A 15,283-nucleotide genomic window follows, 5' to 3' on the forward strand; every position below is an offset into this window, starting at 1 on the left:
GCCCCTTCCCCAGTGCCTCACCCTGGGCGTCTCTTCCATCGGGCTATCCCTGAGTCATATCCTTTTGTAATAAACCACTAACCTAGCAAGTGAAACATTTCCCTGAGTTCTCTGAGCCCCTCCAGCACATTCATCAGACCCGAGGAGTGGCCGTGGGAACTTGTGATCTGTCACCTGTGGGTCAGAGCACAGGTGATGTCTGGACTTGGGGTTGATGTCTGAAGTGGCAGTGGTCTTGTGGGGCTGAGCCTGTGAGGTCTGATGCTGACTCCATGTGGACAGGGCCAGAGTGGAGTCCATGTGGACGGGACCAGAGCTGAGTGAATGGCTTGGTGTGGGGATAAAACCACACACACCTTGTAATTGTCAGAATCTGATCATCCTCTGACAATTTTTCAAACAGACATATCCTTGAGCATCCTTTTTTAGTGCACCAACCTACAATTACTTACAATTCTGTAAGTATCTGGTGCGGAGGAAGGAGGAAGAGATGCAGGGGCCGGTGCGGAGAAAGGGATGCAAGGAGCTGTGGCAGGGAGCCGGTACATAGTCCGTTGGCTCCAGCCCTCATGAGGATGCCTGAGTTTTCTGCTCACAGCTGCTTGCTCCATCCTGGAGCAGGTGCTGTCTGTGCAAAGTTCAGGTTTTCCTACCATCTTTGGACATTGTCCCATTTACAGTCATAGGGTAAAACAGACATAGTGCAAGTGCTTACTTCTCCATCCGTGTGGTCTTCTCCTTTGATTTGCCATTTTGTTGCCAGTTTCTGCCTTTTTCTGTGTCTGGGTCGATATTTCAACAGGAAATTGGGAAGAGCTATCTAAAGTGTGCTTTCTTCTCTGCTGTGTCAACCCATGAGCTCCTGTTATTTGCTTTTGATTCCTGCTAGGAAATGAGGGTAACGATGGACTAACTCGAAATATCTGAGCTATTGCTCTGTTTTACATGTTGTGTTCCTCTTCCTGAAGACTCAGTGGATGAACCAGAGAAGGACTGAGTCACAGAAACAGACCCTTCCACTCCCAACCACTGTGCTGCTTCCATGGGGCACCAGGCATCCTGAGTCCCCAGAAAGATTGCCCCTGCGCCCATCCTTCACATCTCCCTGTGTCCCACTGTCTCTCCAGCAGCCCATCGCCGGGGCTGGCGGACTGCTGGCCCCCAACACACCATCAAGAGTTGGCACCTTCAGACATTGGTGTGAGCACCCCTGTGGGCTTGACTGCTTGCATTCTTATTTTTGTGCTTTGTGATTCATTGTCCCCTCAGAGGTCTTTCCCGTGGGTGGGCCAGGCCGGGTACACTGTGGGGTCCTTGATTCTGCTGGAGGTGCCCTGTCACGGTGCTTGGTCTCTGTCCCACCATGGTCCCAGGTGGAAATAGCTGTGGTGCCTCCAGGGGTCCTCAGAGATGGTGGTGCCTCTTTGTCCTGGCCTGTGTCCGCCTCTGCCCACGCTTCTTCTCTGTCTCCTTCTCTGCTTCTCTCTATATTTGTGTGTGTGTGTGTGTGTGTGTGTGTGTGTGTGTGTGTGTGTGTGTCCGTCCTACAGGTTCTGTCTCTCTGGAGAACCTGACAGATAGGGAATCTGGTACTAAGACTGAAGGGTGATTTCTGAATGTGTTCTACAGTTTTGGGGATTAATAATCTGATTAGATTTAAGTCTAATAACTCTCATTTCCACGCACTAGTGCATGGCATGTAGCACTAGAGATATACAAAATATCTCTGCAGGACACTCCTAGTCAAATACTTTAAGAGGCAAGGATCCGAGTGACCACGTATTTGATGCTAATAGCATTTTTGTCAAACTGAGATTTGCTGGCTGCTCCCAACTCCACTGGACAAAGTGCAGAAAGGAAAGAATGAGCTCAGGGTAACACAGAGTGGCCTGAATGCCCTGTCTCTGCCCTGAAAGATGCCCTGAGTGCCTGTGGTTGCAGGGCCGGGGTTTCTTACCTTATTATTATATAAATCCTAGTTAGGTAACTAAAGTGTAATAACGGTTTCAGGAGTAGAATTCAGTGAATCATCGCTCACATGCAACACTCAGTGCTCATCCCAACAAATGCCCTCCTTAATGCCCATCTGCCCTACCTCCCCTCCAGCAACCCTCAGTTTGTTCTCTACTGTTAGGAGTCTCTGTGGTCTGTTTCCCTCTCTTCTCTTCCCTCCTTCCCATATGTTCATGTTTTATTTATTAATTCACATATGAGTGAAATCATATGGTATTTGTCTTTCTCTGATGGACTCATTTTGCTTAGCATAATACATTCTAGCTCCACCCATGTCATTGCAAATGGCAAGATTTCACTCTTTTTTTTTAATTTTTTTTTTTTTTTACATTTATTTACTTTTGAGAAACAGAGTGAGACAAAGCGTGAGCAGGGGAGGGGCAGAGAGAGAAGGAGACACAGAATCTGAAGCAGGCTCCAGGCTCTAAGCAAGAGGTCAGCACAGAGCCTGATGCAGGGCTTGAACCCACGGACTGTGAGATCGTGACCTGAGCCGAAGTTAGACGCTCAACCAACTGAGCCACCCAGGCGCCCCAAGATTTCATTCTTTTTGATGGCTGAGTAATATTCCACTATGTATACACGTATGAATACATGTATATACTACTTTTTTATCCATTCATCAGCTGATGGATATTTGTGCTATTTCCACCAGAGTTTGGCTGTTGTTGATAATGCTGCTATAAACATTGGGGTGCATGTACCCCTTCAAATCAGCACTTTTGTATCCTTTGGATAAATATCTACTAGTGCAATTGCTGCGTCACAGGGTTGTTCTATTTATAGTTTTTTGAGGAACCTCCACACTGTTTTCCAGAGTGGCTGCACCAGCTTGCATTCCCACCAACAGTGCAAGGAGGGTTCTCCTTTCTCCACATCCTCATCAACATCTGTTGTTTCCTGAGTTGTTGGTTTTGGCCATTCTGACAGGTATGAGGTGGTATCTCATCCTGGTTTTGATTTATATTTCCTTGATGATGAGTGAGTGATGTTGGGCCTTTTTTCATATATCTGTTGGCCATCTGGATGTCTTCTTTGGAAAGTGTCTGGTCATGTCTTCTGCCCATTTCTTAACTGGATTATTTGTTTTTTGGATGTTGTGTTTGATAAGTTCTTTATATATTTTGGATACTAACCCTTTATCTAATATTTCATTTGCAAACACCTTCTCCCATTCCATCAGTTGCCTTTTAGTTTTGCTGATTGTTTCCTTCACGTCCAGAAGCGTTTTATCTTGATGAGGTCCCAGTAGTTCATTTTTGCTTTTGTTTCCCTTGCCTCTGGAGACATGTCTAGTAAGAAGTTGCCATGGCCGAAGTTGCCATGGCCGAGGTCAAAGAGGTTGCTGCCTATGTTCTCCTCTAGGATTTTGATGATATTCTGTCTCACATTTGGGTCTTTCATCTATATGTTGAATTTATTTTTGTGTATGGTGTAAGTACGTGGTCCAGCTTCATTCTTCTGAGTGTTACTGTACAATTTTCCTGGCACCATTTGCTGAAGAGACTGCCTTTTTCCATTGAATATTCTTCCCTGCTTTGTCGAAGATGACAAAGATGTCGAAGATCATATAGTTGTGAGTTCATTTCTGGGTTTTCTATTCTGTTCCATTCATCTATGTGTCTATTTTGTGCCAGTACCACACTGCCTTGATGATTACAGCTTTGTAACATAGCTTGAAGTCCAGAATCTTGATGCCTCCAGTTTTGTTTTTCTTGTTCAGATTGCTTTGGCTACTCGGGGTCTCTTGTGGATCCATACAAATTTTAGGATTGTTTGTTGTAGCTCTGTGAAGAATGCTGGTGTTATTTTGATTGGGATTGAATTGAACGCGTAGATTGCTTTGTGTAGTATGGACATTTTAACAATATTTGTTCTTCCAATCCATGAGCATGGAATGTCTTTCCATTTCTTTGTGTCTCTTCAATTTCTTTCACAAGTTTTCTATAGTTTTCAACATACAGATCTTTTACCTCTTTAGTTAGGTTTATTACTACTTATCTTATTGTTTTGGTGCAGATGTAAATGGCATTGACTCTTGGTTTTCTTTTTCTGCTTCTTCATTATTGGTGTGTAGAAATGCAACCAATTTCTGTATGTTGATTTTATATCCTGTGACTTTGCTGAATTCATATAGTAGTTCTAGAAATTTTTTGGTGGAGTCTTTTGGGTTTTCTACATAGAATATCATGTCATCTGCAAATAGTGAAAGTTTGACTTCATCCTTACAGATTTGGATGCACTTTATTTCTTTTTGTTGTCTTATTGCTGAGGCTAAGACTTCCAGCACTATGTTAAGTAGTAATGGTGAAAGTGGACATTCCTGTCTTGTTCCTGATCATAGGGGAAAAGCTCTCAGTTTTCCCCATTGAGTATGATATTTATTAGCAGTGGTCTTTTGTATATAGTCTTTATGAGATTGAGGTGTGTTCCCTCTGTCCCTACTTTGTTGAAGGTTTTTGTCAAGAATGGATGCTGTATTCTGTCAGATTCTTTTTCTGCATCTATTGAGAGGATCATATGGTTCTTATCCTTTCTTGTATTGATGTGTGTCACATTGATTGACTTGCAAATATTGAACCAGCAGGTCTGGGATTTCTAAAGACCAGATCTGAGTGTCGTCTGCGAGCACATTAATCACAGCACAAATTGAAACCCCAGCTTTGTGTGCTGTCTTCTGTTAAGCCTAGGATACTGATGAAGAAGAAACTGGATCCTGAAAAGTGGAAAGTGGACATATGGGAAAGTCCTGATTAAACTGGGGGCATTGAACCCCTCCATTCGAGTGAGTCTTTGTCGTCAGACACGTCCCTTCCACCGTCATCCTGCTTTGTTGGAAGAGTCTGTAACGGCCCCCCTGAGGTAACTGCCTTGCAGGTCTCCTGAAGAGACCCACCCCACCACCCTCCTTTGCTCCTAGATGAATTGTAGGCTCGGGTCACAGCAGATCCCAAAAGGTGAGGCACAAAGCGTGACCCTGAGGAGGATGTGACCCTGTGGAAGAGTTGCGTGAAGGTTCCAGTGTCCACAGACAGAAGGAAGTCCACAGGACATGCATGGGAATGGGTATCAAGGGTGGGGGACAGTGGTGGAAAGGACATCATTTACAGCAGAGGGCCTACAAAACAAGGGACTGGATTCAGTACTGTTGCTACCCGGGTTGGAGAGGGCTCCACCGATCCACTGGCGGGCGAGGCATTATGGAAGGTGACCTATGCTGGGTGAGGTTTGGAACGGTCGTATGGACTTACCATGTGAGACCCGCTCCCCACCCAGCCTGGCCCAGAGGGACACACTTGCCCCAGGACCATGAGAACCCTGTTTATGAGGAGGCCCCATATCCTTGAGGAGCTGTGTAACCACTCTTCTGTGTAGGCCAGAAAGGATGGTGGGCACTGCTGCCCCTGAGCTGGGACCCTCCCCGTGGCAGGGGTGATAGACTCCAGAGTGTCGGGCCGGGACCCTCCCTGTGGCAGGGGTGGTGGACTCCGGGGTGCTGGGCCGGGACCCTCCCCATGGCGGGGGTGATGGACTCCAGGGTTCCAGGGCCAGTTGGTGGCCTGCAGTCACTGAAGATACGTGGGATGGTCACCACAAGGGACAGCAGAGCAGAAGCAGCAGTCAGAGTGGTGTGAGTCCTAGAGACCTGTGGTGTTGGCTGGTTGGTCACGTGCCCCCAGGGAAGTAACAGATGGGCAGGCAGGGCCTTTGGTCCTTACCAGGGCTGTGTACACAGAAGGGCCCTGGGTCAAGTGAGTGAGCCTCTAACTTGAATTAGAAAGCAGTCATGGCCCCTGAATCATCTTCCAGACTTGAACCAGTTTCCAGATCCGAAACCCTTTGAAGGATGGGGACACGTCCCCCTTGAGGAGAAACCCTGGGATGCCACTATCTGTTGACACTATCATTTCTTGTGCCAGCCTTCCCCCCAGGGCCCTGTGGTGTCTAACCAGGGCGACTGAGCACTGGAGGCAGGAAGTCATCAGACTTTTAGGGACTAGGGGACACTGGATCTGACGCTGATGCTAGCAGACCCAAAACGGCCCTGTGGCCCACCAGTCAGAGGAGGGGCTTATTGGGCTCAGGGGATCCATGGAGTCTCAGATCAGGTCCGCCTCACACAGTCACACAGTAGGCCTCTGAACCCAGCCCATGGCTATTTTTCCCAGGCCTGGAGCATATAATCAGAATACACGCTCTCACTAGCTAGAGAACCCCACACCAGTTCCCTGACCTACATAGTGAGAGCTATTCTGGGGAAGCCACTGGAACTACCTAGAAGAGTGAACCATTCTTGCAGGGATTGCAGAGGTGCGTGTCCCCATCAAGGACCTGCAGGGTGCGCGGGCAGTGAGCCATGCACCATCTCCGCTCAGCGCACTCACTGGGCTGTGCAGGGAAAAGTTGGAGAAGAACAGTGGATTGTCCCAACTGTGACCAGGTCGTTCTCTTATGGCACTCGCTGTACCAGACACTTGAGCAAGTTAGCACATCATGTGGGACCTGGGGCGCAGCGTGTACTCTGGCAGACACTCTTTGTTCATGCTGTTAGGAGGGGCCACCAGAGCAGTTTGCTCCCCAGCAAACTGTGCAACGCTGTCCCGCCTCATGGCAACACCAGCTCTCCAGCCCCATGCCCGTTTCCGTCACAGGGACCTGGACTGTGTTTCCCTCCACAGGGTAGCACCCTGGTCTGTTACCTGGGTGATACCATGCCAACTGCATCGAGGGCGTAAAATTAGCAACTACTCAGGACACACTGCGAAGGCATGTCAGAGGGTGGGAAAGTAAATCTCCCAGAGAATCAGGGGTTTTCCACCTCAGTGAAATTTCTAGGGATCCAGTGGTGTGGGGCTCACCGAAGTGTCTTCTACCATGAAGGACAGGTTTTTGCTTCTGGCTCTTTCTACAACCAAAAAGAAGACACTGCCTGGTGGTGAGCATTTTGGAAGCAACGTCCTCATTTGTGGTGCTACTCTGGCCCTTTTACCAAGTGACATGAAAAACTATTGGTCTTGAGTGGAACCCAAAGCAAGAAAGCTCTGCAGCAAGTCCAGGCTGCCATGTGGGCCACACGATTGAGCAGATCCAGTAGCACTTAAAGTGTCCGTGGTAGACAGGGGTGCTCTCCAGAGCCTGTGGGAGACCTCTGTAGGGAGTCACAGTGTATGCTGTTAGGATTTTGGAGCAAAGCCCTGCCATCCTGTGCAGATAACTTCTTTCTTTTTGAGAAACAGCTCTTGGCCTGCTACTGGGCCTTTGTAGAGACTGAACGCTGGACCGTGGACCACCATGTTATCACACAATCTGAGCTGTTCTTCATGAAATGGGTGTTATTTGACCCAGCAAGCCATGACGTGGGCACGCATGGTGACCCTCCCCCCAGCCCCCACATCCAACGATGGTGTGATGCAGGAGATCAGGGGCAAGCGGGCCCTGACAGCACGGGTTAGGCTGTATGAGGAATTAGCTCTCGTGCTACGGTGCCTGCTCCTACACCCCTGCCTTCTGCCCCCAGCCTGCACCTACGGCACAACCCATACCTGCTATCAGTTGACTGAGAATGAAAGCAGCAGGGCCTGGTTTACACTTACAGATGGTTCTGTACCATGTGCAGGCATCACCCAGAAATGGACAGAGGTGGAGGGAGATCCTTCCAGTGGCAGAACTTCAAGCCATGCACCTGGAGGTTCACCATGTTGGGAAGGCAGTCTCGTGCAGTCTTCTGACCCACTGTCAGCCCTGTTAGAATGGATCTGAGGGCTGGAGCACACAGCCTATGCCAGGCTTATCACCTAGTAGGAAAATAGCTTTCCCTGTTATAAGCTCAACTGGTACTCATTTGTTCTACTGAAGCACTCTGCCAGCTGTCAGAGTTCATATATCAGAGTCCACGGAGAGGGGGCAGTCCTTGAACTACAGCATTCAAAGGATGTGCATAAGCCTGTTGTCCTGCATCGGCTGCCAGGGGACCAGCGGCCACTACCAGAGCTGGTTCTGTTCTGCTCTTCTCTGCACTAGGAAAGCTGAGTATGGCATTGCTCTGTCCAGTGCTGGACTGTGTTGTGCTCCATGGTAACTCCGATACCAGGATGCTGTGGGCAAAAGTGTTTGAGTCCTCCCCTGAGATTGGTGACCAGTGTGTGGCACTCTGCTCAACAGGGTTCTTGGAAGGAGGAATGGCCAGATGCTCAGTTGCATGCTGATTGGCTGCAGCCAGTGGTTTGGCTGATGTTCAGGACTGGAAGAAACAAGAAACAGGACTGGAAACTTCATGACGAGGAGATCCAGGGCAGAAGTGTTGGATAGACTTCTCTGGTTGGGAAAAAAGGCAAAGATGTGCCTCACGTGAATGCTCACTGAAGGGTGTCTTCAGCAGAGGAGGATTGTAATAATCCAGTGGATAGGATGACCTGTGCCCTAGATACCCGTTGGTCTGTTTCCCCAGCACCTCCTGAAGTTACCCACTGAGCCCATGAACAAAGTGGCCATGGTGACAGGGATGGAAGCTATGATTGGGTCCAGCAGCACAGACTTCAGCTCACCAAGGCCAGCCTGACCACAGCCACCAACACCAAGTCTCCAATATGCCTCTAGTCTCCAGGGTGTTCAGCCTGCTACTTGGTGGCTGGCTGATTATGTTGGACCATCTCTTACTGTGAATCCTTTGAACGTGGCTCCTCATTTCAAAATTCTGTTTTTCTCTTTGGGTTTCAACAGTTTGACTATAATGTATCTTGATGTGGCTCTTTTTAAGTTTATCCCCCTTGGAGTTTGTTGAGCTTCTTGAATGTGTACATTCATGTCTTTCATCAGATTTGGGAAGTTTTCAACCAATGTTTCCTCAAATTCATTTTCTGTCCCTTTCTCTCTCTTGTCCATCTGGGATTCCCATAATACATTTATGGATATGTTTGATGGTGTCCTTTGGGCTCTGATCATTTTTCTTCCTTTATTTTCCTTCCTTTCTGCTCCTCAGACTGGGTAATTTCAAAGGTATTACTTTCAAATTCACCCATTCTCTGTTCTCCCCTGTCAAATCTGCTGTTGAATCCCTCCGGCAAGTTTTTCATTTCAGTGATTGCACTTTTCAGCTCTAGAATTTGTTTCCTTCTCATAATTTCTTTTTACTAATATTCTTGTTTTGTTCAGACATTTTTTTTCTTATTTCTTTCAGTTATTTGTCCATAGTTTCCTTTAGCTCATTGAACATATTTAAGATTTTGGTGTAACATCTTTGATAAAATATTAGGACTTCCTCAGAGATGAGTATGGGCCTTATGAATCAGCCATACTTTCTTCTTTCTTTGTATGTTTTATCATTTTTTCTTGAGAAGTGCACATTCTGTTGTGGTAAATCTGTTATGGACTAAATGTTTGTGTCCCTGAAATTCACCTGAAGTCCCTGAGGTCACCACCACCCCCAACCCCCACCCCAGTGTGATAGTGTTAGGAGGCAGGGCCTTTGGGAGGTGATTAGGTTTAGATGAGGTCATGAGAGTAGAGCCCCCATGATGGGATAAGAGGAAGAGGCTAAATCTCTGTCTCTCTCTTCTTCCTCCTCCTCCTCCTCTTCCTCCTCCTCCTCTTCCTCGTCTTCTTCTTCTTCTTCTTCTTCTTTTCTTCTTCTTCTCCTCCTCCTCCTCCTCCTCCTCCTCCTCCTCCTCCTCCTCCTCCTCCTCTCTCCCCCCCTTCCTCTCTCTCTCTGTCTCTCCCCCTCTCCCTCTTCCTCTTTCTCCTCTCTCTCTCTGCTGTGCGAAGACACAACAAGAAGGTAGCTGTCTCCAAGCCAGGGAGAGAGCTCTTCCCCAAAACCAAATCTGTTGGCACCCTAATCTTGAACTTCCTAGCCTCCATAACTGAGAAATAAATGTCTGTTGTTCAAGCCATGCAGTTTGTGGTATTTGTTACAGTAACCTGAACTGACTGATACACTCTGGAAACCTAATTCTACTCCTTGGGGATTAGTGGTCTTTGCTTGTTGAGGGTTATGGCTGGAATTGGAATCTTTTCCCAACTATTTTTGCAAAGTGTGTCTCTCTTGTTATATGTGGTCATTGAAGTTTCTCTTTCATTGCGTCTCTGTTCAGCTAGTGAACCGACAAAGATGTTCTTAGGAATTGGGTCTTGTCTCTTTGAATTCCCTCTGGCTGGGAAGCCACTTGGGCTTATCGTGGCTGAAACCTCTATGCCAGCCTCTCTGCAGTCAAAAGCAGCATAGAACTTCTAGAAAACAAAATATTAAAATTCTGTGTTATGCACTTCCTACTTTTTGGCATTCCATGTCTCTCTTTAAATGAAATGAAGACAAGTTGGTAACCCAGTTTTGATTTCAGGAGTTTGGTAGAAGCTACTTGCTGAGGTAATTGGTCTGGTTGTGTTTTCATTGGCATCTGTGAGTAACTGGTATTGCCTCTGTTCAGAGGTTGGAAAATGGCACTCTGGAATGACAGTTTGGCTCTTCACAGTTGAGCCAAGTGTAGCTCAGCACTTTGAGGACATTTCCCATTGTGTTCCTAGTGTACATGATTGCTAAGTTGGGTAGGATTGTGCCTACATTTTTTCCTCCCTATCCTAGATATTCTGACTGTTTTATTCTGATGTGTCTCTGATATGTAGATTTTTTAGAACAGGCTTTTAAATTACATACCATAAAATTTACTCACTGTATGTAAACAATTCAATGATTTTTAGTAAACTTACAGAGTTGTACAGACAAGACTGTAGTCCAAATTTTAGGACATTTCTATCCCTCCCAAAAGTCACCTCAAGCCCTTTGGCAGTCACTCTGTTCTTGCCCTGCCCAGGTCACCACTGATCTAGTCTTTCTGTGTAGACTTGTCTTTTTAGAGAGTTAACATATGTCTGGCTTCTTGCACCGTGTCATGTTTTTGAGATTCATCTCCATTGTAGGATAGATCAGTACTTTGTTACTTTATATTTCTGTTCTTCTTTTCTCTTTTCTTTTCTTTTCTTTTCTTTTCTTTTCTTTCCTTCCTTCCTTCCATCCTTCTTTCTGGCTCCATACCTACTTTAAATGGGCTTGGACTCACAACCCTGAGATCAAGAGTCTACTGACTAAGCCGGCCAGGCACCCCATTAGTTTGTATTTCTGACCAATACTCTGTTATATGATCTATCACATCTTGTTTGTCCATTGACCAATTTTGATGGACATTTTGTTGTTTCTGTTTTGTGGCCATTATGAATAGTGCTGCTATAGACATTTGTGTACAAGTGTTTGCATGAACATTTGTTTTCATTTCCCTTGGTTAGGAAATTGCTGGGTCTCTCTTTAACATTTTGAGAACTTGACCAATTGTTTTCCAAAGTGGCTGTGCCATGTTTCACCTCCCCACCAATAATGTATGGGGGCTCCAGTTTCTCCACAACATCACTAACACTTGTTATTGTCTGCTTTATTATTATAACTATCATAGTGGGTGTGAAGTGACGTCTCATTACACAATCATTTTCCTAATGATAATAAGCATCTTTTCATATGCTTTTTTCCCATAGGTCTATTTTATTTTTAAATTCTTTGACCATTTTTTATGTGGTTGTCTTTTTATTATGGACTTTGTAGGAGTTTTATATATTCTGGGTAGAAATCCCTTTATCAGATAAATGATTTGAAAATATTTTCTCTCTTTCTGTGGATTGTCTTTCTTGAAGGTGGTTTTGAATCACAGAGGATTTTAATTTTTTTTCTCCAATGAATCAAGCACAATTTATTTTAGAACTAAAAGGACAGACTGAGCAAAAGAAAGTTTTATCCTAAACTTTCCCAATAGACATTTTCTCCCCAGACTGCATGTTATCAATTTTTTTAAAAAAAATTTTTTTTAACATTTATTTTATTTTTGAGACAGAGAGAGACAGAGCATGAATGGGGGAGGGTCAGAGAGAGGGAGACACAGAATCTGAAACAGGCTCCAGGCTCTGGGCTGTCAGCACAGAGCCCGACGCGGGGCTTGAACTCACGGACCGCGAGATCATGACCTGAGCCGAAGTCGGCCGCCCAACCGACTGAGCCACCCAGGCGCCCCTGCATGTTATCAATTTTAAGTCCCATCAGTGGTCTTCATATTATTCATAGAGGATGTACAGATTGTGTCGTTTCCTTAAAGAGTCAAGTTTGAAAATAATATTTCTACTTTTTGTGCTTTAGAATTATTTGTAAGTAATCTCTGTGCCCAACCTGGGGTTTGAACTCACAACCCCAAGATCAAGAGTTGCATGCTCTACCTACTAAGCCAGCCAGATGCCCCACTTTTTGTGCTTTAGAACAACTCTCAAAACATACTATTATGCTCCCAGCTCATAACTGTTCAATTCATTCTTTCTTCTTGAAATAACTTAGAGCAAGAGAATCATTTACTTTGTACATTTTCAAAAACAGAACGTGTCCATTTTCTCTCCAGTGTTCATGGAGGGAAAAACTAGTCCAACCCAACAGATGAGCAAAAAGTCTTTTTCCTATTTTGGCTTCTCTGGTTTAAGTGACCAGAGAAAATCATTAGCTGTTTTTATTTTGGTTTCAACATAATAGCATCTATAGCCTTTTCTTCCTCCGAAGCCAACACTGGTCTTTCACATTCACAACATGAGCATTTCAGAGCTTTGCAGTTTTGCTCCTTCAGATACTGCCCAGCCAACTCAAGGGGAGCACACCTCGGAAGACAGAAGACCCTCCCAGGTCCTCATTCTCCTTCTCTGCTGCTCCCTCCCCTCACCCTCGGGGCACCATGAAACGCAGGCCTGATTGCTTGTGCCTTGCGCACAGATGGGGCCCAGACCTGGCTGGACACAAGGCCAAAGGATTTTAAGTTTGATGAAGACCAATGTACCTGTTTTTTTTGTTTTTTTGTTTTTTTTTTTTTGTCACTTGCCTTTGGTGTCATATCCAGTTCATTGCCTAATCCAGAGTCACAGAGGTTTATTCTTTTGCTTTGTTCCAAGAGTCATAGTTTTAGCTCTTCTGTTTAGGTCCCTGAACCACTTGGGGTTCATTTTTGTGAATGATGTGAGAAATGAATCAAATTTCTTTTTTCTTTTCTTTTTTATTTTATTTATTTATTTGTTTGTTTGTTTATTTATTTATTTATTTATTTATTTTGGTATGACGCTATTCAGTGATCTCAGCAATATTTGTTGAAAGATGGATGTTTCCCCACTGAATTGTCTTGTCATCCTTGTCGAAAACCAGTTGACCATAAGGATAAAGGTTTGTTTCTGGACTCTGAGTTCCATCTCATTAATCCACGCTGTAACCTTTCACCAGTACCACACCATCATCATTGTTATGACCGTGTAGTAAGTTTGCACTCAGCAAGAGTCCACCAACTTGTTTCTTTTTCAGGATTGTTTTTGTCTATTCTGGGTCTTTTGTGTTTCCATGTGAATTTTGGGATAAACTAAGGGCTTAACAGTGCCCTAACTGGGAGAATTAGGGAGGTGTTGTTACCACCCCCCTAGAGGTGCACCCCCCTGCACCCGTAAGGTTTCCGTTGTTGCTACTGGCTCTTCATGTGGCCTCCTGTACCGTAATCCCATGCTTGGGGAAGGACCCTAGTGCAGCAGGTAAGGGTGGATGTCCACGCCCCCCCCCCTTTTTAAATTGAAGTGTAGTTGGTACACAAGGTTACATTAATTTTCAGTGGATAGCATATCGGATAAGTTGATACATGATGCTGTGCTCACTACCAGTGTCCAAGACTATTATAGTATCGTTGATCATACTCCTTGTGCTGTATCTTAATTTACCCCTATGATTTATTCGTTCCTTAACTGGAAGCCTCTATCCCCCACTCCCCTTCACCCATTCTGCTCCTCTACCCAACCCCCCTACCCTCTGGCAACCATCAGTTCTATGTATTTATGGGTCTGTTTCTGCCTTTTCTTTTTCTGTTTATTTGTTGAGTTTTTTAGATTCTGCATATAAGTGAAATCATGTAGTGTTTGTCTTTCTCTGTCTTATTTTATTTAGCATAATACTCTCGAGGTCCATCCATGTTATTGCAAATGGCAAGATTTCATTCTTTTTTGTGGCTGAGTGATATTCCTCTGTGTGTGTGTGTGTGTGTGTGTGTGTGTGTGTGTGTGTGTATCACGTTTTCGTTATCCATTCTTCTATGGGTAGACCCTTGGGTTACTTTCATAGTTTGGCCATTGTAAATAATGCCTCAGTAAGCATAGGGGTGCATATATCTTTACCACTTGTGTTTTCATTTGCTTTGGGTAAATACCCAGTAGTGAAATTATTGGGTCATATGGTAATTCTATTTTTAATTTTTGACACACCTCCATACTGTTTTCTAGAGTGGCTGCACCAGTTTGCACTTCCAGCCAACAGTACAAAAGGGTCCCCCTTTCTCTGCATCCTCACCAACATCTGTTGTTTCCTGAGTTAATTTTAGCCATTCTGACAGGTGTGAGGTGGTATCTCATTGTAGTTTTGATTTGTATTTCCCTTATGATGAGTGATGTTGAACATCTTCTTATGCTTATGTGTCTGTTAGCCATCTGGATGTCTTCTTTGGGGAAGTGCCTAATCAGATCCTCTGCCCATTTTTTAATTGGGTTGTTTGTTAGTTTGTTTTGGTGATGAGTTGTATAAGTTCTTTATGTATTTTAGATATTAACTGCTTATCAGATGTATTATTTGCAAATATCTTTTTTCCATTCAGTAGGTTATCTGTTTGTATTATCAGTGATTTCCTTTGGTGTGCAGAAGCTTTTTATTTTATGAAAATAAAAAATGAAACAGTTTGTTTTTCACTTTTGTTTCCGTTGCTTAAAGAGACATATCCACAAATATGTTACTAAAGCCAATGTCTAGGTGATTACTGTGTGTGTTTTCTTTCAGGAGTTTTATGCATTCATGTCTCACATCTAATCCATTAATCCATTTTGAGCTTATTTTTGTGTAAAGTGTAAGAAAGGGTCCTATTTTATTCTTTTGCATGAGGCTGTCCAATTTTCCCAACACCATTTGTTGAAGATACTGTCTTTTCCCCATTGCATATTCTTGTGTCCTTCATCGTAGATTAATTGACCTATAAGTGTGGGTATATTTCTGGGCTCTCTATTCTGTTCCTTTGATTTGTGTGTCTGTTTTAGTGCCAATACCATACTGTTGTGATCACTGTCACTTTGTAGTATATCCTGAAATCTGGGATTGTGATAACTCCAGCTTGGGTCTTATTTCTCTAGATCACTTTGGCTATTTGAGGTCTTTTGTTGTTCCATACAAATTTTAGCATTATTT

The 15,283-nt window shown here is 44.6% G+C and overlaps 1 protein-coding gene across 6 annotated transcripts in view; it reads left to right on the plus strand.

Moving 5' to 3' along the window:
• Positions 1-15,283, plus strand: part of SNAP47 (synaptosome associated protein 47) — a 51,768-nt gene that overhangs the window by 10,964 nt on the left and 25,521 nt on the right. The gene's annotated exons all lie outside the window — the stretch shown is intronic.

Source organism: Panthera onca, chromosome A1 (genome assembly GCF_046562875.1).
Source record: "Panthera onca isolate mPanOnc1 chromosome A1, mPanOnc1 haplotype 2, whole genome shotgun sequence".
In the NCBI taxonomy this organism is placed as follows: Eukaryota; Metazoa; Chordata; class Mammalia; order Carnivora; family Felidae; genus Panthera; species Panthera onca.